We start from the raw sequence: 24,532 nt of genomic DNA, 5'->3' as shown, positions 1-24,532 counted from the left end.
GGGGGCTTTCGCCAATTTTTAAAGGATTATTAGCACCTTCCCTTCCCCCCGCCGTTCTCCCCGCGCGGCCCCCCACCCCCCAGCTTTCCCTCCCCAAGTTCTTCACCCCTCTCGACATTTTTTTTTTCCTGAAGGCTAACTGGGGAGGGGGGTGGAAGAGAAAGAGTGAAGAAAAGTTGCAAACGTCTCCTCGCTTCTGAGTCTCCCGCCCCCACCCGCCCCTCCGAGGAGGAGAAGCCTCTGTGGTGAGAGCCGAGGAGCCGGACAGAGCGACGGACGGGACGGGTCGCGAGCGGCCCCGCAGCCGCCCTCCCCGCTCCGCGGCGGCGCCTCGCGAGCCCGGGAGGCGAGGGGGCCCGAGGGGAGACGCGGTGACAACGCTCGGTTCTCTCAGAGGGGAGTCGGGAGGCCGGCGGCCCCAGAAGTAAGTGGCCTCGGCGGGGCGTGCGGACGGGAGGGTGCGGGGCTCGGACCGGCCGGCAGGGCAGCATGGACGCTCGGCGGCGCGCCCCGACTCGCTGTGCCGGGCGCCGCGGGCTCTGCCTGCCCGGGCGTCCCGGTGGGGGCGACCGCGGCCCGGAGCCGCACGAGTGTCTGACGCGGGGGTGTAGGCCTTGCTGGGGGGGGCCAGCGCCAGCGGGAAGAGGGGCGTGCGGGCAGGCGCGGGGGCGCTCCGTGCGTCCCCGGCGCGGCGGGCTCGGCTCGAGCCGACCCCGCGGAGCAGCAGCGACGGCGGCGGGACTCGCGGCACCTTCGCGGGCGAAGCTGCTCACTTCCAGGCGCGACTGTTAAACAACACGCCTGCCAAGTGGGGCCCCGGCCTGACTGTTCCCATTATCCCAAACGCGCTGGTGGTGCAGGCAGCGAGGCCACCTGGGTGGTGACCGTGCTTTCTTAAATGAAGCCAAGCGACCCCCCCCCCACCTCCCCGCCACCCCCAGACCTCAGTTTTCATCCTGGGGCTCGGGTCGTGGTGTTGAGGGGGCCCGGCGTGCCGGTGATTTCTTTACCACTGCTGTAAAACGTGAGAAATTAAAATAGCCCAGGGAGGCCCCCGAGGATCCGTGTATCAAGTGTAGTTCCAGGCAATAAAACAGTACAGTGGGGGAAAATCTATGTGCAAAACTACGTTTTCAGGTGCTGGGTTTATTTTCCCAAGAAAAGCGGTAATGAGCCTTGGGGGTCCGGGGGCGGCGGATTGCAAGTCGATCTTAAAATGAATGGACACTGCAAAACCCCTCAAGGGGCTTATTCCAGTGCACTGCGAGGCTCCTGGGCGGGTTCAAGTCCCCGGTGTCGCTGGTTGTTTGGAGAAAGCACACCTGATTAGCCCATGAGGAGTCAGGTAGAGGAAAAACCTGTTGCATAACCTCGTTTGCTGTGAGGTTTGCTGTGCCGGCCCCTTGAACTAAGGGGAAGTGAGTTAAGATGCGGGGTTTTAAAAACACGGTGAAGTTCTTAGTTACCCAGGGGCCTGGCTGCCACTTGGCTTTGAAAGATTATAGGTAAATACTCTGCTCGTACCGAACCTATCCAACCTGTTCAGAGAATGACCAGGTATGTTTCTGTCTTCTTTGCCTTCCGTGTGTGTGTGTGTGTGTGTGTGTGTGAGAGAGAGAGAGAGAGAGAGAGAGAGAGAGAGAGAGAGAGAGAGAGAGAGATTGATTTACCATCCATGAAAGACCTTGTGACTATTTGGGGAACTGGGACTGTCAGAAAAATGCTGCTTTCTGCCATTCACTGTATGGCACTGATTGAAGGTACACGTAGGTGACAAGTGTTTCCTTAAAGGATTTGTACTGTTTCAACTCCATCAAGAAAAGAGAGCTTCACAGTGAAGGGAAATTTTCAAGAGAAGAAAAGCCTTCTTACCAATTAAATTAACTATTTTTTAAACTGTTTACTTTTCCTTGAGGATGGCATAGGTGGGTGGACCCAGCTCGGGAAGCTGTAATTAATTAAGGCTTATGGAGTTCTGCGTTTGGTGAAGGTAGCAGCTTGTAAAGTAAATTGAAAAACTAAGAGTTTATCAGCTTTGGGTGGGTGTTCTGATCAAAATGTGACTAGGCACTGTGACAGTTTTTGTTTTTTGAAAGAAAGTTGTGGGATTCGCTGAGTATGAAGACTGGAAGATTGCTATTTAAAAAAAATTTTTTTGTTAACATTTGGCATATTATGTAAATAATCTGGGTTAAATAACACCAACTTCCAAGGGTTGGTTTTTAGGTAAAATGTTTATACCTATCAAGGTTCCACAGAGAATTAGAAATGAGTATGTTCAATCCTTAGTGAGTACATGGAAATACAAGGGTACTTCAGCACATTTGTGGGGGAAAAAGGAATTAAATGACAAGTGTTTTGGTGCAAATTTTTTTTGAAACACCTTGTTTTTCATAATAGCATTTTCCATGAACTTTTTGAAGATCCCTGGTCAGTAGGTTCAAGCACACTATAAATCTACATTCAGATGTAAAAGATATGTGTGAAGTGTGATACTGATATTTACAGATTTTTAGTTTTAACTCTGGTAGGTCAGAACCTCCAAGTAAAATAGCTGATCTGGCTTAAAAGTGTACTTAACTTTTATGTAAGTGTTTGAGATTATGCGTAATGATGGAGGAAGCAAGGAACAGACAAGGAGTTACCCTGTTGGCTCTCTTTTCAGTTTGAGAGGACCTTTTTCTTTGCTTCAGTTTGGTGAATGCATTTGAATTCCTGTAAATTAAAAATCATCATGGAACTTTGGGAGTTAGGGATCTCTTTGTCCAAAAGCTTAATGGTAATAACTGAGAAAGGGGCAAAAGAGAGCCTGTCAATTCAGTTCTTGTTCTTTTTCCTAAACATCTAAAATTATTTGTGGCTTGGTAGGAATAGAAGTGAGGCTGAGATCAGGATTCAAGAGTAGGTATGAGGAGAGTGCAGTTTAAGCTGGGATCATTAGAAATGACAGGGCTGATGTGAGTTTGTTTTGATGCTGTTTTCTCTAAGTGCTTATATTGGGAAATTCCATAGAATTTTTAGTGTTTGGGATTCATTTATTGATGCACACTTACGTAGTTGTGTTTAAAGTTTTTCCTATTTTCAACTAATCATAAGATCTTAACTGTAATTTGTTAGAATTACCACCGTGCTTTATCCTAGAACCCCAAGTTTCTTGGAATATCTGACAAAAATGATTTTGTTATGTAGACATTGTGTTATGTAGACATTGAGTGTTTTTAAAATGCTTTGCATTCTAAAGCAAAAGTTACTTTTGATCCAAGAATAAGTTTGTATGGGATAAATTGATTTGGATCAGAAAGTCAAGAAAAGTAGTGGATAAATCAGGGAAAACAGAAAACAGATTTTCAGCAGATTGAAGGAACAAGTTAAAAAGCAGAGTTGATACTTATTTTTTAAATTGCATCAGGTTTTAAAACTGAGGGACATAACCTGCCATTGTAAAAAACATCTTGCTAATGTTGACATAAGCAAAAAAAAAATACAATGAAGACAGTTTTCCCCAAAGCTACATATGATATATTCCAAAGCCAGATGTCAAACTTTTTCTGATTTTCTTGTATTGTGGGTTACCTTTTTATATATTTCATTAGCCCAGATAGCCAAAGATTGGCTTGTGTGAAGGGAGATTCCTAAGGTTGGCCAAATTTAAAGAGACAGGCTCAGGCTTTACAGACTGGTTGGGGGAGGGATGTTAAGTTTAATCAAATAAATGGGGAAATCACAGTACCTCAGAAGAATAGAAGACAGATTACTGAGGACAGGTACAAAGAAATAAAAGCTTGCCAGAGGCATGATAATTGAAGAAGGAAATGGGATACATTTTGACTTGAAAGGCAAAAAAAAAAAAAAGATGGAAAAATACCCTTTGTTTGGAGTTGGAAACCTCATTAGGTATCACCAAAAATGATAAGATTGTTTTATTATATAAAAATTTAATCTTGGCAAAGGGGGATAAAATAAACTATGAGCATAAATTATGTGAGAATATAAAACTTGATATTGTCAGAGATAAATTTAAAATAGAGGGAGACTGCCATTTTACTGCCTATTTTGAGTTATTTGGAAGGGAGGAATCAGTTTTAAAGTTGAAAATAGTAACTTGATTAAATGAATTTCTGGATTAACTGCAGACATAAAGCAGTTAAGTAAAATGTTTTTTAGTGGTAATCTATTTGCATGTGCTGAGGTGGATCCCAGGAGTTGGGGACAGTTTCATGTACTTAATGAGCAAGGTTAAGAATGTTAAGAGAGGTATATATATATGCCAAGACGAACAGTTACGAGACAGCTGGTAAGTGCAAAATTGATAGTATAAAGAAAAAAGAAATTGGAAGGTGCAGGGAGGTAATCTTTGTGGAAATAGTAGAATTTGACCCTGGCCTTAAATGATAGTTAACGAGTGTGAGGAGCAGGGAAATGGAGGCGGTCAAAGAAGGAAGCTATTCATTTAATCATGAATGGATTATGCTGGGCATGTACTAAGTGCTAGACACTGGCCACACAGTGGAACATAAGATAGAGGTAAGATTTTTGCCCGTGTGACATTAATAATCTAGTGGGAGAAGACAGGAGGACAGTAACAAGTAAACAATACTTGAAAAATCTGAATGTCAGAGTCAAGGGAACTATAGAGAACTCCTTACAATTCCATCATGAACAGTATTTATTAAAAAGGTTGTTGAAAAGTTTGTGTGTGTGTGTGGGGGGGGCAGGCTTACGGGCCAGTTAAGACACAGTTTGGGACACCTGCATCCCATGTTGGAGTGCCTGGATCCGAGCTCTGCTCCTGATTCCAGCTTTCTGCTGATATGTACGCTTGGAGGCAGCAGGTGATGGCTTCCGTACTTGGATCCCTGCCAACCACAAGGAGACCCTGATTGAGTTGTAGGTTCATTTTCTGTGTCTTGGCTCAGTCCTGGCTTTTGCCTCATGATGTGTGGGGAGTGAACTCGTGGATGAGATCTCTTTCTCTTTCTCTTTCTCTCTCTCTTTCTTTCTCTCTCTCTCTCTCTTTCTCTTTCTCTCTCTTTCTCTCTCTCTCTCATATCTACCTCTGACTCCCTATATTTCATAAAAAACAAAATTTTAAAAAGTCTATAATTCTTTGCTATTTACTAAGTCATTTTTTTTTACAATAAGGTTAATAACACTGTTTACTGTTAGGGTTGTGTTGGGTTTTATATTTAGGTTAGATTCTCCATTGGAAATAGTAATCAAAATAATGCTATAGAGTGAAGCTAAATTCCCAGGACAGTTTGTTTTGTGTGAAGGCTCAGAAAGCCTAAGATGCGCAGATAGTATAAGTAAGCTATTGGGCTTACTTACAGATAGGTTAAAAAACAGGATGAGGGATGACATACCTGACTAGGTCTTGTCCGTGTGATACAGGAGTTGAGTGATAAATTTGTGCTCTATATGCTTAATTATATCTCCTTAGAGATTTGTAAAGGAGTTAATGATATCACTGAAAATATTATCTTATTGTTTCCTGTTTTTCTAGCAGTAGTAGAAACCTGAGGCAAAAATGTTCTGAAGTGAAGACATTGGGATTCTTATTGTGGTTATCTGAATGGCAGATTTGTTTTGTTGTTGATTAGAAGGTATCCTTTGTAGTGTCACATAAAAACTTTATGACATTTTCATGTTTTGGGGGTACATTTGTAACTTGAAGCACTGTCTTTCCTCCCCCTTCTCTACTCTCTTTGCAGTTTTAAACTAAAAAATAATTTTTAGAGATGAAATTAAGATAATTCCAAAAAAGTTTTATACTATAGTATGTGTGTCTACAGAATCAATTCCCATGAAAATTGTTTTGTGTGTCCCTAACCAGCTTTTATCTACAGTACTCATGTATTCTGAAACACTTAACATAGCCTGTGGAAAACAGAACAGTTTTAAGATGAGGTAGGATACTTAGTGTTCCCTTAATTTCCTTCTAAGTATTTCATTTAGAATGTTATTGTACTGATATAAATACTGGGGCTCTGTGGTTCGTGTGATCAAAGCCAGTCTCACTTGTACTCATACATATTTGGGAAGGACAGTAGAATTCAGATTTCTTTGAATGTCTGTGTGTGTGGAGTGTTGGTAGTAGAACAAACTAAGTTATAAAAAAAGTAAGTGATAATGGTACAGCAAGGTGTACTTAGTATTAAATATATCCATCTGGGTGGCGATGTGGCGTAGTGGGTAAAGCCGCCACCTGTAGTGCCGGCATCCCATATGGGTGCCAGTTCTAGTCCCGGCTGCTCCATTTCTGATCCACTTCTCTGCTATGGCCTGGGAAAGCAGTAGAAGATGGCCCCAGGTCCTTGGGCCCCTGCATCTGTGTGGGAGACTTGGAGGAAGCTCCTGGCTTCGGATTGGCACAGCTCCCACCTTTGTGGCCAATTGGGGTGTGAACCAGAGGATGGAGGATCTCTCTCTCTCTCTCTCTCTCTCTCTCTCTCTCTGCCTCTCCTTCTCTTTGTGTAACTCTTTCAAATAAATAAATCTTTAAATATATCCATTCTTCCCTTTAAAATTGATGGGGAAAGATGTGTGGAGAAGTATATGCTACTTACTGTTTGTATTGTATATCAGTTTTTTTTTTTTAAGATTTATTAATTTGAAAGCTATATTGTTAGGTCTTCCATCTTTTGGTTCTCTCCTCAAGTGGCCACAATGGTCAGGGAGAGCCAGGCTGAAGCCAAGAGCCAGGAGCTTCTCCCAGGTCTCTGTGGGTGTAGGGACCCAAGCACTTGGGCCATCCTCTGCAGCTTTCCCAGCCACATCGGCAGGGAGCTGGAATGGAAGTGGAGCAGCCAGGACATGAACTGGTGTTCATAGGGTGTGCCGGAGTTGCAGGTGGCAGCTTAACCTGCTTTGGTTATATGTGTATATATATATGTATATATAGTGTGTGTATACACACAGTATATGTATGTATATATACACACATGTATATACATACATATATGTGTATATAGACACACAATATATATATATATGCATACATAATACTGGTAGTATATCAGTTTTTAAAATATACAGCTCATCCTAAGATAGTGTCCAGTAGGGTCAGCATTTAATAAATGTTTGCTGAAATAAATTGAATTCTTACTGTAGCTACTCTTTTTCAAAAAAAAAAAAAAAAAAACCTTATGTATTTGAAAGGCAGAAAGAGACACAGAGACAGAGATCTCCCATCCATTGGTTCACTTCCCAGATGCCTTCAACATCTGAGGCTGGGTCAGGGTGAAACAAAAGCCTGGAACTCCATTGTGATTGCCCATGTGCATGGCGGGTACCCATGTACTTGAGCCATAACCTGCTGCTTCCCAGGCAGGCAACTGGGTAAGAAATGAAGCTGGGCCTCGAACCCAAGCACTGGAGATGGGATGATGGTGTCCTCATTGGCATCTTGACCCCTAAACCATGTGCCTACCCTGTTACTTATTTTTTAAACCAACTTTTCTTAACATTTTTATTCGCTTATTTTTATTTATTTGAAGGGCAGAGAGATCTTTAATTTTCTGGTTCACTCACCAAATGACAGTGATAGCAAGGGGCTGGGTCAGGCAGAAACTCAACGTGGGTTTTCCATATAGGTGACAGGTACCCAATTACTTGAGCCATCATCTGCTGCCTCCCGGGGTGTGCATTAGCAGGGTTCTGGAATCAGGAGTGGAGCTGAAACATAAACCCATGCACTGTAATGTGGGCTGATGTGGACATGGTGAGAGTGTCTTTACCAGTGTACCAAATGCCCACTCCACAGCTGTTAGTTTTTATAGTGGTTCTCTTGAATATCTAGCCTAGAGCACCATTTTCTGAGCTATGAATTGCAGCCTGTAGGGGACTACCTTGCAGTCTTGAGCACCTGGGTCTTGTGGAGCAATGTGAGCGGGGCCCCTGACCTCTGCACTGCCTTTGACCCTGTGCCTGACCTGACCTTATCCTTTCCAAAATGGCGAGTGATTATTTCCTGTCTCCTCTCTCCTCTCTCCACTCTGCCTCTCAACTACTCCTCTCCCGGAGCAGCTACCCTGTGTCCTCTTCTGATCACTTTTCAGAATACTGGGGGCAGGGGCAGCACGCTGGCCTATGTTGTTTGTGGTTGTTACTTGTAGGTTGGTTGGTGGAGAAGCACATTCCTTAGGAAGATGGTTCTTGCCTTTGGTTTGTAAACTGTACTTGGTATATGAAGCATGGTATTATTTCTTCTTCCTTCCTGGCTTTAGTTAAAAATCTTGGGCTCACTTGGATAAGAATGGATAAAACTATTTTGGTAGTACAAAACTTCTAAAAACCAAGATTTTCTTTTTGAGACAATTAGGAAATTTGAATAGGGAGTATATATTAGATGATATTTAAGAATTATAACCTTAATGTTTTCAGCTATCATAATGGTATTGTGATTATATTTAAGTATACATATGGAATTATTCATCGGCAAAATAAAATGGTACCTGATATTTAAGAAAACTTCAGCTGGGGTTGGTGCTGTAGTGTAGTTGGTAAAGCTGCCGCCTGCAGTGCTGGCATCCCATATGGGCACCGGTTCAAGTCCCTGCTGCTCCATTTCCAATCCAGCTTCCTGCTAATGTGTCTGGGAAAGCAGTGGAAGATGATCCAAATCGTTGAGCTCCTGCATCCACGTGGGAGACCCGGAAGAAGCTCCTGGCTCCTAACTTGGATCGGCCCAGCTTTGGCTGTTGTGGCCATGTGGGGAGTGAACCAGTGGATGGAAGATTCTCTCTCTCTCTTTCTCTCTCTCTGCAACTCTTTCAAATAAATGTCTTTAAAAAAAAAAAAAAAAAGAAAACTTCAAGATAGGCACAAGTGCACACAATGGGAAATAAAATAATATGGCAAATTTTTGGAAATTGTTAAGCTGGGTAGTGGGTACATTAGTTTTTTTTAAAAAAAGATTTATTTCTTTATTTGAAAGAGTTACACAGGAGACACACACACACACACACACACACACACAGAGAGAGAGAGAGAGAGAAATAGAGAAAGAAAGAAAGAGAAAGAGAGGTCTTCCATCCATTGGTTCAGTCCCCAATTGGACACAATGGCTGGAGCTGCGCTGTTCTGAAGCCAGGAGCTTCTTTTGGTTCTCCCATGGGGATGCAGGGATCCGAGGACTTGGGCCATCTTCTGCTTTTCCTGGCCACAACAGAGACCTGGATCAGAAGTGGAGCAGCTGGGACTGGAACCGGCACCCATATGGGATGCCGGCACTGCAGGTGGTGGCTTTTACTGGCTGCACCACAGCTCCGTTCCCTACATTAAAGTTTTTATTAATTTCTGTACACTTGTATATATGTTGAAGTGTCCTTAATAATGAGTTAAAATGTATATTACCAGTTACAAAATTTAATATATTAAAATTATGTGAGTGGGCTTCTGAACTAAATGGGTAATCAGAAATCTCCACTTTGCATTTTTCTGTAAGTTTGTGCTTATAATAATAAAAATTTGAGTGTAGGGAGAATTTTATAGAAACATTATCAGAGCTTAGAACTCTTAACTTTGAGACCTTGTGATAACAATGTACCCTTCCTTTACAGATTACTTTTGCATATTTTGTCTCTTATCCTCATGACAAAACCGGAGTTATCCATTTTACCGCTGAGGAAACTAAGACTGTAGAGAGACTAAGCAATTTATTTAATTAGTAGGTAGTGCTAGAACTGGAACCAGGAGCTTCTGTTTTATATTCAGGTGCCCATTCTCTCATATGCTCATAAGTGCCTCTTTTTGTGGTAGTATAATAGTGGTAGTGGTAGTATAGTAATTTTCAAACATCTTGGTATTGAGGACCCTCAAAATCTTTAGTTTATATGGACTGTGTCTATCAATATCTAACTTCTTAGAAATTCAGACTGAAAAATATTTGAAATATTATCTTAAAGTAATAAATGTTGGACCGGCATTGTGGAATAGCTGGTTAAGCTGTTGCTTGGGACACCTGCATCCCACATTGGAGTGCCTGGGATTGAATCTGCTTCCTGTTAATGCACTTGTGGGGCAGGTGATGCTGGCTCAGATGAGGCCCAAGTACTGAGTTCCTGCCACCTACATGAGAAACCTGGATGAGAGTCCTGGCTCTTGCCTTTAGCTTGTAGCTGTCCTGATTGTTGTGGCTATTTGGGGAATTAATCATTGAATGGAAGAGTATGTGTGTGTGCTCTTTCTGTCATTATGGCTTCAAAATACAAACGGTCTGGCATTATGGCTCAGTGAGTTAAACCACTGCCTGCAGTGCCCGTATCCCATATGGGTGCTGGTTCAAGTCCCACCTGTTCCACTTCTGGTCCAGCTCTCTGCTAGTGTGCCTAGGAAAGCAGTGGAGGATGGCCCAAGTGCTTGGGCTCCTCCCACCCCTGTGGGAAATCTGGATGAAGCTCCTGACTTTGGCCTGGCCCTATCCTGGCAGATGCGGCCATTTGGGGAATAAACCAGCAGACTGGGGATCAATCTCAATGTCTCCCTCGCCTCCTCGCCCCCTTCTTCCCTCCCCCTCCCCTTTCCCCTTCCCCTCCTTCCTCTCTTCCTCCCTCCTTATCCTCTGCCTTTCAAGTAAAAAAATCTTAAAACACATATATGATAACAAATATTAAATGTTAACATAAATTTTATGAAAACATATTGTTAAGAAAATCTAGTGAGAAGTATGGCATTGTTTTACATTTTGCTATTCTCTTTAATATTTTGCCTAGTAGAAGTTAGTTGGAGTTGTATGACTGCTTCTGTGTTCAGTCTTAGGTGTTAAACTGTTTTGGTTACAATATATTAAAAAAACCTGACTACACATAACAAGTAGTTGGAAAAAGATGAAGTATTTTCTCATCTTTTCATATGATTGTGAATGTTCTTTGTTGCACCAAAACTCAACAAATGGTAGATTCTTAAAGGTAGCTGCAATAGTGAATCTGACACTATATCAGTGAATTTCTTGAACTAAAGTCTATTGGTGTGTCTTGCATTTTGAATGTATCTTTGACCTATGACTTGACAAATAATGGTTTACTTAGTTATGCAGATCTTTGAGTGTTGGCACTTTTGATTACACAGTATTAAACAAAACACATTGATTATTATGGACTTTAGTCTTTAAAAATTGGGAAGTAGTTAAGATGTTTGTGGTGAATTCAAGTTTTCGGAAATTCACACTTTATCTTGGAAACTCACATTTTATCATGTGTGAGCTTCTCAGTTTTTCTTGAAGTGACAGACTTACCTCATTCATTTTAGAAAAATGTCTGCCAGATACATAAGCCTGAGTAACTCTTAAGTTGTCTGCCAGTCATTCTTTTTGTCAGAATGGTCTCCTATGAAAACCACTAATAACTCAGTTGCATAAATACTTCTCCTCAAGATAGGTCCTGTGCTTAGGTACATGGCAGAAGTAAGTGATGTGTACTTCCAATTTCCTCATACAGAGTATTTGGAAGACCGACTTCTCAAGAGTTGACACCTAATAAAGTTAGTACTTTTTATTGTTTCATCCAGGATATTAAGTGAAACTGGGTCTTTAAAAAATGTTTACTAGGGCCGGCGCCGTGGCTCAATAGGCTAATCCTCCACCTTGCGGCGCCGGCACACCGGGTTCTAGTCCCGGTTGGGGCGCCGGATTCTGTCCCGGTTGCCCCTCTTCCAGGCCAGCTCTCTGCTATGGCCAGGGAGTGCAGTGGAGGATGGCCCAGGTGCTTGGGCCCTGCACCCCATGGGAGACCAGGAAAAGCACCTGGCTCCTGGCTCCTGCCAGGATCAGCGCGGTGCGCCGGCTGCAGCGGCGGCCATTGGAGGGTGAACCAGCGGCAAAAAAAGGAAGACCTTTCTCTCTCTCTGTCTCTCTCTCTCACTGTCCACTCTGCCTGTCAAAAAAAAAAAAAAACAAAAAAACAAACAAAAAAAAAAAAATGTTTACTAGGGCAGTGAAGAGTGTGTTTACAACCACATGTTATCGGCCATCAGAGTGATCCATCGTCATCATGTGCCATGCATCTTCTGGAATCAGTTTTCTACTCATGAGAGATTAGGAAAAGGCAGTTAACACCTTGGAATTACCATAACAGCTTTTTTTGTTTGCTTTTTAAATTGAAAGGCAGTGAGAGATCTTTCATCCCTGATTCACCCCTTAAATGCCTGCAATAGTTGGTGCTGGGCTAGGCTGAAGCCAGGAGCTCGGTCTGGGTCTCCCATGTGGGTGTCAGGGACTTGAGCTGTCATCTGCTGCCTCCCAGGGTGTACATTACCAGGAAGCTAGAATTGGAAGTGGAGCCAGGACTTGAACCCAGATGCTCTGATATAGGCTGCCAGTGTCCTAAGCAGCAGCAGTTTAACTGTTGTGCCAAATGCCTACCCCTCAAAATAATTCTAACGTGGATCCCCTGAAGGGATCATTCTGTAACCTCCTTCCATCTCTGGATTACACTTTGAAAACTGCTGGTGTTAACTTGGATACCTTTTTATTTTTTAATTTTAATTTTTTTAAAGATTTATTTATTTGAAAGAGTTTGAGAGAGAGAATGTTCCATCTGCTGCTTCACTCCCCAAATGGCCTCAGTGGCTAGGGCTGAGTCTGGCTTCAGCCAGGAGCTTCTTCCAGGTCTCCCACATGAGTGCAGGGACCTAAGCACTTGGCCATCTGCTGCTGCTTTCCCAGGCCATTAGCTGGGAGCTGTATAAGAAGTAGAGCAGCCAGGTCTCCAACAGGTACCCATATGGAATTCTGGTGCTGCAGGTGGTGGCTTAACCCACTACGCCACAGCACCGGCCCCTGGACATCTTTTTAAAACAGTCTGACACACACATACACTTAACATCAGTTAAATAATGCTTCCATCTTAACTGATTGGTTGGGGAGAAGGGAATGTGCTAGTGTGTGGGGTAAAGGGTAAATTAACGAAAGCACTTTAAAACGTATCAAAAGCAAGTATTTGTTCTCCTTGTTATTGTTTAAAACTAAAAACATTACCCTGCCCATACAGGAGTACAAGCACCATATACATGTTCACCCTCCTTTGATCTGATTCAGGATCAGGGATATTCATTTTTTTCTTTGAATGACAGGATGGGAAAGGTGGTGACAAACTTGAGAGGGGAGCAGAATGCTCAGGTCCGCTGTGTGTTCCCTCCAACTTACGAGGCTACTGACCTTTTTACTTGCTGGGGATGCTGAAGTCTGACAGAAGACAAATGAATTTAGAAGCAAGAAACAGAAGAGTGAACAGTGAACATTCAGTGATCATGGTAACAGCTATAAGCAGAACTGGTGTTTAGACAGAGTAGATGTAAACATTAGATGGCACATAGGAAGACTGGTTCCCCCAGTGCTGGACACTGGAAGAATGGGACTGGGAGAGGTGGAAGTGGATGCAGTGCTATCAGAGTTTTCAAGATGACATATATTGAAAGGTTTCCATTAACATTTTTTGAAATAACTGTATTAGATTCTTTGATTCTTAATATCTCACTATTCAATTCTATTTTTATAACTCAAATTGTCAATTATAGTAGAGAACAGCAATGCCCCAAGTGTGGTGGACTGTTAGGTAAGTCTCCAAAGTTTGGTTACATGATTCAGTATATGAAAATGTTAACTTATTTGCACTAGGTTTGAGGCTGCGAATTCAAGAATAAAATTTTAATTCTTTGATTTTTCACTTATAGGGAAATAGGATTAAAGGAGACAGAAGAGTGTACTTCAAAGAGATATCATTTATTAATTTGTTATTTATATGATACTTATTTCCAAAGAGCATTTGAGATAGCAGAAGGAAAGACCAAAGTCAATATTTAAGGCCAAGTATGAGTCTAAATCATTTTTTCCTAATTGTTTGCTCTACTGATGACAAGCCATATATAAGTAGTTAACATACTATTACTGTAAAGTTCTGTAAATAAATTGATCTGTTAACTATACGGGAGAAATACAACTTTTAAGTTGCATGCAGTATAAACAGAATGTCTTTGTAATGGGAGTGAGATTGGATGGGAAAATAGCATGCCACAGAAGAACATGCTTTTAGTTCAAGAGTTTTCGGCTGTACTTGATAGAAGTTCAGAGCTAGGCAGTCTCGGGGTTGGTCCTGCAGCTCCGCAGCAGCGTCAAGGCTCCGGGTGCACTCAGCCTTTGAGACTGCTGGTGTATCGTCCTCGTTCTTGTTGCCACCAGGCTACAAAATGGCTGCCTCAGCTTCTCTCCAAGGCAGGAAGGAGGAAAGGGAAAGAGCAGTAAGCAGTTGCTCTTGTGCCTGCCTAACAGAAAACAAAATCTTTGCTGGAAGCTCGCATCCAATTTTCTCTTGAGTCTCATTGGCTGTATGGGTACCCAGGCCGCCTCCACTTACAGGAGAGACTGGGGAAATGAGTGTATGGCCAGAGGGACTGATTACAGTCGTTGTTTTAAGCTTGATTTGGGGGAGTATATTAAAGGGGGAGAAATGTCTGCAGGGTGGCTAATTGTGTGTCTGTTACAAATATGCAGAAAGGAAAGCACAAAGAGCAGTAAGCAACTTGGCTAAAACCACTTTCTTATAGTCTGGAGACTGTTCCCTGCAAGCAAGGCCATATCCATTTTCTTTGAGAGGAATGATTATACAGACCTCTATCCCAATGAGTTGTGGAGCTGATTGAGAGACAGTTGGGTCTCAAGTTTTCTCAGTTGTAAAGCAAGACCTTGCAATTAGTTATCTCCGATTTAACTTTGAGTTTTAGAATTCATCTTTTTATTTATCCTGTCTTTTGATCATTTCATTTTTTTTTTTAAATGGGAAGGATTACAAGATACAACCTTGTATGATTTTTTTTTTTTTTTGTCATCTTAACTGCTGGGTTGAATCTCTAATGAGATTAGGGTCAGTCATGTGTGTGTGTATGCGCAAATTGTTGAAATCTTAGAGTTGGTCTTCTGTGTACAAAGTTAACTGAAAATAAATCTTAATGGAGACTGGGACTGGCAAGGGGAAAGGGAGGGGGAGGGGTGGCAGTGTGTGTGGGAGGGCGGATGTGGTGGGAAGAATAACTATATTCTTAGAGTTGTACTTAGGAAATTTGTATTCCTTAAAAAATAAATTAAAAAAAGAAAATATGGCCTTTAGTCACCTGATCTTGAGCACCTAAAATTTTCTTGACACCTCAGTAATAACTCACTCTGCGACAGAGGCATCTTTGTTGCCAGCTAATGGCTAGTAGGTAGCTTTTCACCAAACCTCTGTTGCCTCTAAAGAAACCAAATCTTAGCTCGTTTTCCTAATATAATATGGTGTCACCTCAAAATCACCTGATGTTTAGAGTATGTTTTTTATTTTTTACAGATGTATTTATTTAATTGAAAGAATTACATAGAGAGAGGGAGAGACAGAGATCTTCCATCCGCTGGTTCATTCCCCAAATAGCCACAACAGCCAGATCTGGGCCAAGCTGAAGCCCGGAGCTTCATTCGTGTCTCTCAAGTGCATGCAGGGCCCCAAGTACTTGGGTCTTCTGCTGCTTTCCCAGGCACATTAGCTGGGTGCTGGATTGGATGCGGAGTAACCAGGACTAGTAATCAGTGCTGGACCCTAGAGTTTAGTTTTTTAACAGGTGCTATACACAAATCTTATAGCAGATATGTTGTAGAGTGGTAGAGCTTGTATTTTATTTGGATGTGTATGTATATGAATGAGAGAGATCTGAACTTTTTAGCTTTTATTTCCTATATAATTTCATTTATGCCATATATAGAGATATAAAATATATAGACATATCTATATATCCTTTATCATACATATGTATCTCATATACATATTTCATATGAATAGGAAGTAGAAGCTAAAAAGTTCATATGATACTGTATTTGTTGCTATTTTAAATACATACAGCAAACCTATTCATTAGTATAGCGGAGGTTCTGACCAGTGCAGTAAGGCAAGAAAGAACTAACAAGCACATAGATTATAACTAAAGAAATAAAACAGTGCCTCTTTACAGGTGACGTGATTGTCTACATAGAACATTCAGAGGGACTTTACTGAAAAAAAAAGTTCCAGAAACTAGTGATTTCAGCAGAGTTGCAAGATAGAAGGTTAATATATAAAAATCGTATTTCTGTGTATTAACAATGAGAAAAGTTAAAAAAAATTCTTAAATTGTCATAATTTAAAAAACCAAAATGCTTGGGAGTAAATCTAAATCTACCAAACTATGTATATGTTGAAGTATTACAGAAATATGCTGAAAATTACAAAACACTGATAAAACATACCAAAGAAGACATATATAACATACAACAATTTATAAATTGGAAAACAATACTGTTTTATTGTCCTTTCCAAATTGATATATAGATTTAACATAACACCAAACAAAATCACAGTAAGAGTTTCGTAGGTATCAACAAGGTGATTCTAAAATTTATATGAAAAAGCAAAGGATCTAAAGTAATCAAAATAATTCTATAATTAAAAACAAGCGGCAGAGTTGGAGGACTCACAGATTTTAGGACTTACTGTATTAGAGTTAAGGAACAGAGTAGAAAGTCCAGATGTAGATGCACAAAAATATGCTCAACTGAATTTCTAAATAGTTGTAAAATGCACACAGCATACAATTAGCTGTTTTTACATATGTACTTCAGTAGTATTAAATATATTCACATTGTTGTGTATCCAATGCCCAGAACTTTTTCATACTCACTAAACAACTCCCCCTAGTTGCCATAGGTTCCCTCAGCAACCACCATTCTATCCTCTGTCTTTATGTGTTTGATTACTCGAGGTACCTCAGATAAGAGGAATCCTGTGGTATGTGTCCTTTTGTTATGACTTATTTTACTTTGCATAATGACTTCAGGATTCATTCCTCTTGTAATGTGTGTCAGAATTTTCTTTTTTAAGGCTGAGTAATATTTTATTGTATGTATATACCACATTTTTTAATATATTCATCAGTCAGTAGCCATTTGAGTTGCTTTCACCTTTTGGCTATTGTGAATACTGCTACCATGAACATAGGTGTATAATATCTCTTTGAGATCTAAAGTAGTAGCCATACTAATGGAAATGAGGTGTTAATTGATTATTATCAAAGTTGCAAAAGCAATTCAGTAGAGAATAGTCTTTTTGACAAAATGCTGAGACCACTGGAATCCATCCGCAGAAAAATGAGCCTCAACCTTTGTCTTATACATTATACAAAAATTAACTCAAAGTGCATTGTTGTGTGACGTGCATTTAGTCTAAGTTAAGACATCAATTAAAGCACTCTCATCCTACATCAAAATGTTGTTTGCCTGGCACCAGCTTTTTGCTGGTGTAGACCTTGGGAGGCAGCAGTGATGGCTCAAGTATTTGGACTGCCACCCATGGGGGAGACCTAGATTGAGTTCCTGGCTGCTGGCTCCAGCCTGGCCTCACCTAGCTATTGCGGGTATTTAGGAAGTTAGCTAACTGATGTGAGATTTGTTTCTCTCTGTCCCTCTGTCAACTAAATTTTAAGAAAGATCATTGATCTAAATGTAAAACATAAAATTATAAGACTTTAAAAAGAAACTAAGGTAAAACTCTTTGTGACTTGTGTTAGGCAGAGAATTTTAAAAATATGACACCAAGAGCATGGTTTAGCAAAGAAAAATTTGGCTTATAAAAATTAATAATTTTTGCTTTGCTGAGCTGCAAGCTGTGAGAAAATACTTGTAAATCACACATATAACAGAGAACTTGCATCCAAAATATATAAAGTGCTCATAAAACTCAAATAAGAATACAGGAAAAACTAAGAATCAATGATGTCAAGAGGCTTCATCAGAGTTGATATATTGAGGACAAAAAAATACATGAAAAATGCTCATTAGATAATAGGGAGATGCAAATTGAAACCACAATGAGGTAACCGTAAACATCTTTAGAATGGCAAAAGAAAGAAAAAACTTGACGATGCAGAGTAAATGGAAATTCATATGTTGCTGGTGGGAGGGCTGCTTTGGGAAACAGTTTGCTCATTTCTTATAAAGATAAATCTGCCCTTATATATGTATAGTCAAGTCAAATAATATTTGAGAGTTGTAAATTTATTTACACACAAAAATCTGTACTCAAAAGTTAATGAATCTTTAAGTATGATTATTAAAATCTGGAAACAATGCAAATATCCTTCAACTGGTAAATGAATATACAAACTGGTATTTCTCTGCAATATAATGTGACTTAATAAAGAGCGAACTATTGCAACATGCAATAATGAATAATAATAATAATGAATCATAAAGTCATTATGTTGAATGAAAGAAGCCACTCTGAATAGGTTATACATTGGATGATTCCATTTAAGTCATATTCTAGAAAGGCAAAGCTATAGGCATAGAGGGCAGATCAATGGTTGCTGGGGTTTGAGAATGAGGAGAAGCTGTTGATTACAAGGGGTGGCATGGGGGGATTTTTGGAGTGATTGAAATGTTTATATTTTGATTGTGGTGATGGATATATCCAATCACACTACTTTGTGTAAATTAAAAATAAAATAAAAATTTAGTAAGATTACTGACTACCAGGTCAATATACAAAAAGTTATATTTCTGTATAAAATTAATAATCAGAAAATGAGATTTTTAGATTGATGGCCTTTATAATAGCATCAAAATTATCAAATACCTAGGAATACATCCTTTAAGGTTTTTATTTTTGTTTTACTTGAAGGGCAAAGAAAGAGAGAGAGAGAGGCAAGCAAGCAAGAGTGATGTCTTCCATCTGCAGGATCACTCCCCAAATGCCTACAACATCTGGGTCTGGGCCATGCCACATGCAGGAGGCTGGAACTCAGTCCATTCCTTGTAGGTAGCCAGGACCCAAGAACATGAACCATCATCATCATCATCCTCTCTCTCCCAGGGTATGCATTGACAGGAAGCTGGATCAGAAATGCAGACAGAACTTAAATGCAGGCACTTGATAGAGGATTTGAGTGTCTTAGCTGCTGCACCAAATGTCCACCTCACCTAGGAATATAGCTAATGAAAGGTATCAAGCTCTTTACATTTTGGGATTTTACTGTAAAATTTATATGGCAATGTAAATGACAAGAAATACCAGTATTAAGAGCAAAATTGTAGGACTCATAGTATTTGGTATTCACTATAGAATAAATGAGTAGATGAATAGAACAGAATCTTGAAACACTAAATTCCTAGTTTATGATTAAAATGTCACTACATGGCAATGCAGAAAGGGAGAACGTTCAGTAAGTGATTCTGGGTCAATTGCCCATTCATTTAAAAAAAAACTTTGACCTCTACCTCACATTATATACAAAAATTATAGTTCAATTGTAAATGTAAATGTGAAATATTAATAAAATAGAGCTTTTAAAGATGCTGCATCACATTAGTCTTGAAAAAGCTACCTAAAACCTAGTGCATTAACATTGCAAACTGACCAGAACAGCTAAAACATAAAAACAAACAACTTGAAATACCAGTTGTTCTCAAGAACATAGAAAAAGTAGAATTCTCATACGCTGTTGATGGATTATGAACTGGTATAACTACTTTGGAAAAGTTTTTGTTAGGTTTTTTTTTTTAAAGATTTATTTTATTTGAAAGAGTTAACACAGAGAGAGAAGGAGAGGCAGAGAGAGGTCTTCATCTGCTGGTTCACTCCCCAGTTGGCCGCAATGGCCGAAGCTGCGCCAATCAGGAGCCAGGAGCTTTCTCCGGGTCTCTCACACAGGTGCAGGTGCCCAAGGACTTGGGCCATCTTGTACTGCTTTCCTAGGCCATAGCAGAGAGCTGGATTGGAAGTGGAACAGCCAGGACTCGAACTGGTGCCCATATGGGATGCTGGCACTGAAGGCGGCAGCTTTACCTGTTATGCCATAGTGCCGCCCTGTAGTATTTGTTTTACAAATGTATTCATCATGCACTGACCAGGCAAATGCCTTCCAAGAAATATGTATTTAAGTTTATCAAAACAAATGCACAAGAATGTCCATTATGGCACAGTTCATGATAACTCTAAGCTAAAAACAACATAAATGATCATCTGTGGAAGAATAGATAAAGGGATTGTTGCATATCAGTGAGATACTACATAGTTACGAGCATGAGAAAATTCTTGCTGCTTAAAACAACATGGGCACAAATATGACTAATTTTGAGCACAGGATTTCACAAAGAATTCAAAAATAGGCAAAAGGAATCTGTAGTATGAGAAGTCCATGTTGGGCTTGGTGGGAAGGTATAGGAAGCTTCTGGGGTGCTGGCAGGTTGTTAGTCCTTGATCTAGATGGTAGTTACATGAATGTGTTAATTTTGTAAGAATTCTTGGAGCTATATATTCATGATTCGTATGCTTTTTGTCATATATATATATATATATGTTATACTTGAATTTAAAAAGTTGTTTTGAGTTGACCATAGAAGTAACTTACCCAAGATTGTATTTATTTTTTCATTAAAGTTGATATTATCAATGCTGTATGGGAGAAAATTATTTGTAACTACATATTTAAATAACTAGCTCCATAAATAAGTATAGAGAATGGGCTTAGATTTTTCCTGACTAAATCAAGATAGGCTTCTTGAGTGTTTTATTGCTTTTGTTGATAGAGCTAAATCCCTAGATCTATCATTTTTCTCCTTGACAAAAATATCTTCCTGGAATCCTTCTATTTTAGTACATATAGATAGCTGTCTTCTTAGATGATAAATGTTTGGGCAGTTATTCATTTATTAACTTTGAAATAATTTCCTTTTATAATTAAAAATATATTTAAGTGAATAGTATTTCACATAATGTACTAAATATATAAAATTATTGGAAGTAGAATTTTTGGGTCTTAAACTACATTTAAGAAACTTTTTTGTTTGGAAATAATTTAAAGTTCATAGAGATAACAGCATTTACTGTTAACAGTTGGACCCCTTCCCTTTTGTACTTGCTCTCTATTCATGTGTCTGTGTGATACATTTTTCTGAACCATTTGAGACTAAGTTGCACACATGATGGCTTTCTATCCCCAAGCACTTCAGTTGGTCTCCAGAGAACAAGGACGTTCTAGCCACAGTATGGCTGTCAACCCCAGTAGACTTAACATTGATTTCATACCTCTATCCAGTCCACCATTTGTATTCCAGTCCTGTCAGTTCTTCCAAGAAGACTCTTCTAGCATTTTATCCTCTAGTATGGTCTTAGTCAGTTTGGGTTGGTATAACAAGTTCTTAAAGATGAGGGAGGTGTCTAATAATAGAATTTTATTTATTATGGTTCTGGAGGCTGGAAGTCTGAGATGAAGGTGCCAGCTTGGTCCGGTTCTGGTGAAGCCTCTGTCTCACATGGCAGAAGGTGGGCAGGAGAAGCCTCTGGGATCCCTTTTATAAGGGTACTAATCCCATCTGTGGGGGTTCCACCCTCGTGAACTAATTACCTTTCAAACACCCACCTCCAAAAATTATCACAGTGGGATTAGAGTTTCAATTTATGAGTGTGGGGGGGACCCAAGCAGTCCATTGTATTTAGGGTCCAGTTGAGGATTATGTACTACATTTGTTTGTCATGCCTTTTTAATTTCCTTTTTTTCTGGAAGAGGTCCTTGGCCTGCCTGAAAATCCTCTCCCCCTTTTTAAATAAGAGCTTTATTGAGGTATAATTCATTTACCAGAACATTTACTCTTTAAAAAAAAATTGTGCTATAGTTTGGCAACCATAAAATTCACCCCTTTAAACTATACAATTCAGTGGTTTTTAGAATATTTTAGTATATGTATTTTTAAGATTTTATATAGATAAGACGCGTGGCTGCAGGATGCTCTCAGGCCCCACGGCTGAAAGTGGCCTCTGAAGGTCAGGCAGTGGTACCAGCCGGCGCCCTGCCTACCTGGAGCTGCCCTCCTACGCTGCTACTTGTGAGCTGGTGAACTGGATCAGAAGTGGAGCAGCCAAGACTCCACTTGACCCGGCGCCCAAATGGGATGCCGGTGCTTCCAGCCAGGGTGTTAACCCTTTTTTGCGCCAGAGTGCTGGCCCCCCAGGTTTTACATTCTATATAAATAATCTCAAGATTGACAGAGAACTGTATTATACACTGTTATTCACATCATTAAGAATGACCTGAGTTTGGGGTTTTTTAAATTTTTCTTTTTGATTATAGGTTTTACCTTCAGTCATTACATATCATTTTATTTTGCTTTTTTTTTTTTTTTAATTGACATCTCTGAGCTTTAGGTTTTCTTTTGTCATGGCTTCCACAGCATTTCTGTTGTTTGACTCAGAGTGGTTTACCACAGGGCTTCTGAAGTCTCCGGAGTGTTGCCCATGCCACTGCTGACTGGGCAGCGGGAAACCATGTCCGCAGCTCTTTCCTTCCAGATGCAGGTGTGTTGTTTTCCTTTTCCCAGTCTGAGGTTGATGAAAAGGGCTGTGCACTTCTGCTTGTCATTTGTGCTTCAGCCATTCTGGCTTTGTTGTGTGTTGGAGAAGTCGATGGAGACAGGATCAGTGTGGTTCTGACTAGTGGGAAATCTATTTTAATTTTTGGGATAGGCCACTGGAAACTGTTCAGAAGCTAAAACAGCCGTTCACTGTTTTCATTGAGAAAAACCTTGACTAATTGCAAAACACTGAGTAGTGAAATGACAAACTGATTGAGGCTAGTAATACACAGCCATATTCATTCATTTAGCAGATATTTGATCATCTACTATGTGCAACACGTTGTATTACAGCTCAGAGATATAATAGCAAATGAGGTAGATGGGGTTCCTTCCATCACAGGAGAAACACTTGTGAATGTGGAACATAGGGAATATTAGTAATTGTGTTAAGTGCCTTGAAGAAAAAGAGGACTATGTACTTGTTACTGTGTTAATATTTGACAATAGATGGATGGATTCCCTGTATCAACTGTTTTTGATGCCATTTATCTGGAATCAGACATAGTGCTTGTCTCACAGCTTAATGTCTGATAATGAATAAATTCTGCTGGTGGCATGTCCTTGTCTAAATCTGCAGGATATAGAATCTGGAGAGTGGCGGACAGTATACATCATTGTCTTCAGGTATATATAGGAACTGTGCAGGCCAATGTCTTTCAGTACAATTGAGATTCATGTGACTGTTGAGCCCTTGAAATGTGGCTACCTTGAAGTATGATGCCAGTATAAAATATATACCAGATTTTGAGAATATACAAAAAGTATTAACATTCTGAATTTTTATACTGGTGAAATAACATTTTTAGTATAGTGGCTTAAATAGTAAAATTTCAGCCTTAAAAAAAGATTTTATATATTTATTTGAAAGGCAGAGTTAGATAAGGAGAGAGCGCACAAGCTTCCATCTGCAGATTCATGGCTGCAGTGGTTGGGGGTGGGCCAGTCCGAAGACAAGATCCAGGAATCTCTTCTGGCACCCATATAGGATGCTAGTACTGTGGACAGCGGCTTAAGCTGCAATGCCACAGTACTGGCTTCTGCCCCTCCTCCCCATGAAACCTTTTTAAAAAGATTTTATTAGTGTATTCAGAATTGTGTAACCATCACAGCTATCTAATCCCAGAACATTTTCCTCACTCGCAGAGCAGATGCTATGTACTTGAACAGCCACAGCCATTCCTGTCCTCGCCACCTGAACCTCTGGCAAACACTGATTTACTTGTTGCCTCTCTTGTCTTTGTCTATTCTGGGCATTTCATATAAATGAATTTGTACAGCATGTGGCCTTTTGTGTCTGGCTTCATTTACTTAGCATAAGGTTTTCAAGGTTCATATCAATATGTATTCCTTTTTGTGAGTGAACAATATTCCATTGGATGGTTATACCACATTTTGTTTAGGCATGAGTTGATGGGCTTTTTGTAATTTATAAAGTACTGCTTTATAAATTTATATATTCTTGGACAGGTTTTTGTGTCTACATTTTCTCTTTCTTTTTCTTTTCTTTTCTTTTTTTTTTTTTTTTTGACAGAGTTAGAGATAGAAAGGTCTTCCTTTGCCGTTGGTTCACCCTCCAATGGCCGCCGTGGCTGGCGTACCACGCTGATCCGATGGCAGGAGCCAGGTGCTTCTCCTGGTCTCCCATGGGGTGCAGGGCCCAAGGACTTGGGCCATCCTCCACTGCCTTCCCAGGCCACAGCAGAGAGGTGGACTGGAATTCTTGTTTCTACATCGTAATCTAGAGCTCAAATCTCACTCTAGTAATTACAGAACCTTCCGTGTGATTCTTTATTCTAGAGTTTGTGGTCGATCACATGTAGTCAGACAATCAGTTGCTAGGAGGACATAGACCAGGCACAGTTGTCCTTATGGAGTACTCTACAGACTGAAAAGCTTGTGAACCATGGGTCTAGGTAGCCATCTCCTCCCCTCTACAGCTATTGTAGACTGAGCAGCTCCTGAGAATCTGTGCCATTTGTTTCCTGTTCTGGGCCTTCCAACAAAATGGACTTCAATAGTTTTACGCTTTGTGGGAGATGCTTTTGGGCAGAATTAACATGAGTGTAAACTTCTCTGATAGTTACCATCTACAAGCCTGTGTGCCTCCCTTTTATTCTTCTCTTTATTTAT

General features: G+C 40.3%; 1 protein-coding gene across 3 annotated transcripts in view; it reads left to right on the top strand.

Annotated features, from left to right (window-relative positions):
• The first annotated feature begins 285 nt into the window (after positions 1-285).
• DUSP16 (dual specificity phosphatase 16) overlaps positions 286-24,532 on the top strand; it is a 96,893-nt gene continuing 72,646 nt past the window's right edge. The window contains exon 1 of one of the 3 annotated variants that reach the window (XM_051850779.2): positions 286-424. The gene's annotated coding sequence lies outside the window, so the exon portion shown is untranslated. Of the gene's footprint in view, positions 425-619; positions 1,558-24,532 lie in introns of those variants that run through there. The other 2 variants (XM_051850781.2, XM_051850780.2) reach the window with 2 other exon arrangements.

Source organism: Oryctolagus cuniculus, chromosome 9 (genome assembly GCF_964237555.1).
Source record: "Oryctolagus cuniculus chromosome 9, mOryCun1.1, whole genome shotgun sequence".
NCBI lineage: Eukaryota > Metazoa > Chordata > Mammalia > Lagomorpha > Leporidae > Oryctolagus > Oryctolagus cuniculus.
The sequence above is the reverse complement of the archived record's forward strand: the minus strand, read 5'-3'. Positions and strand labels throughout refer to the sequence as shown.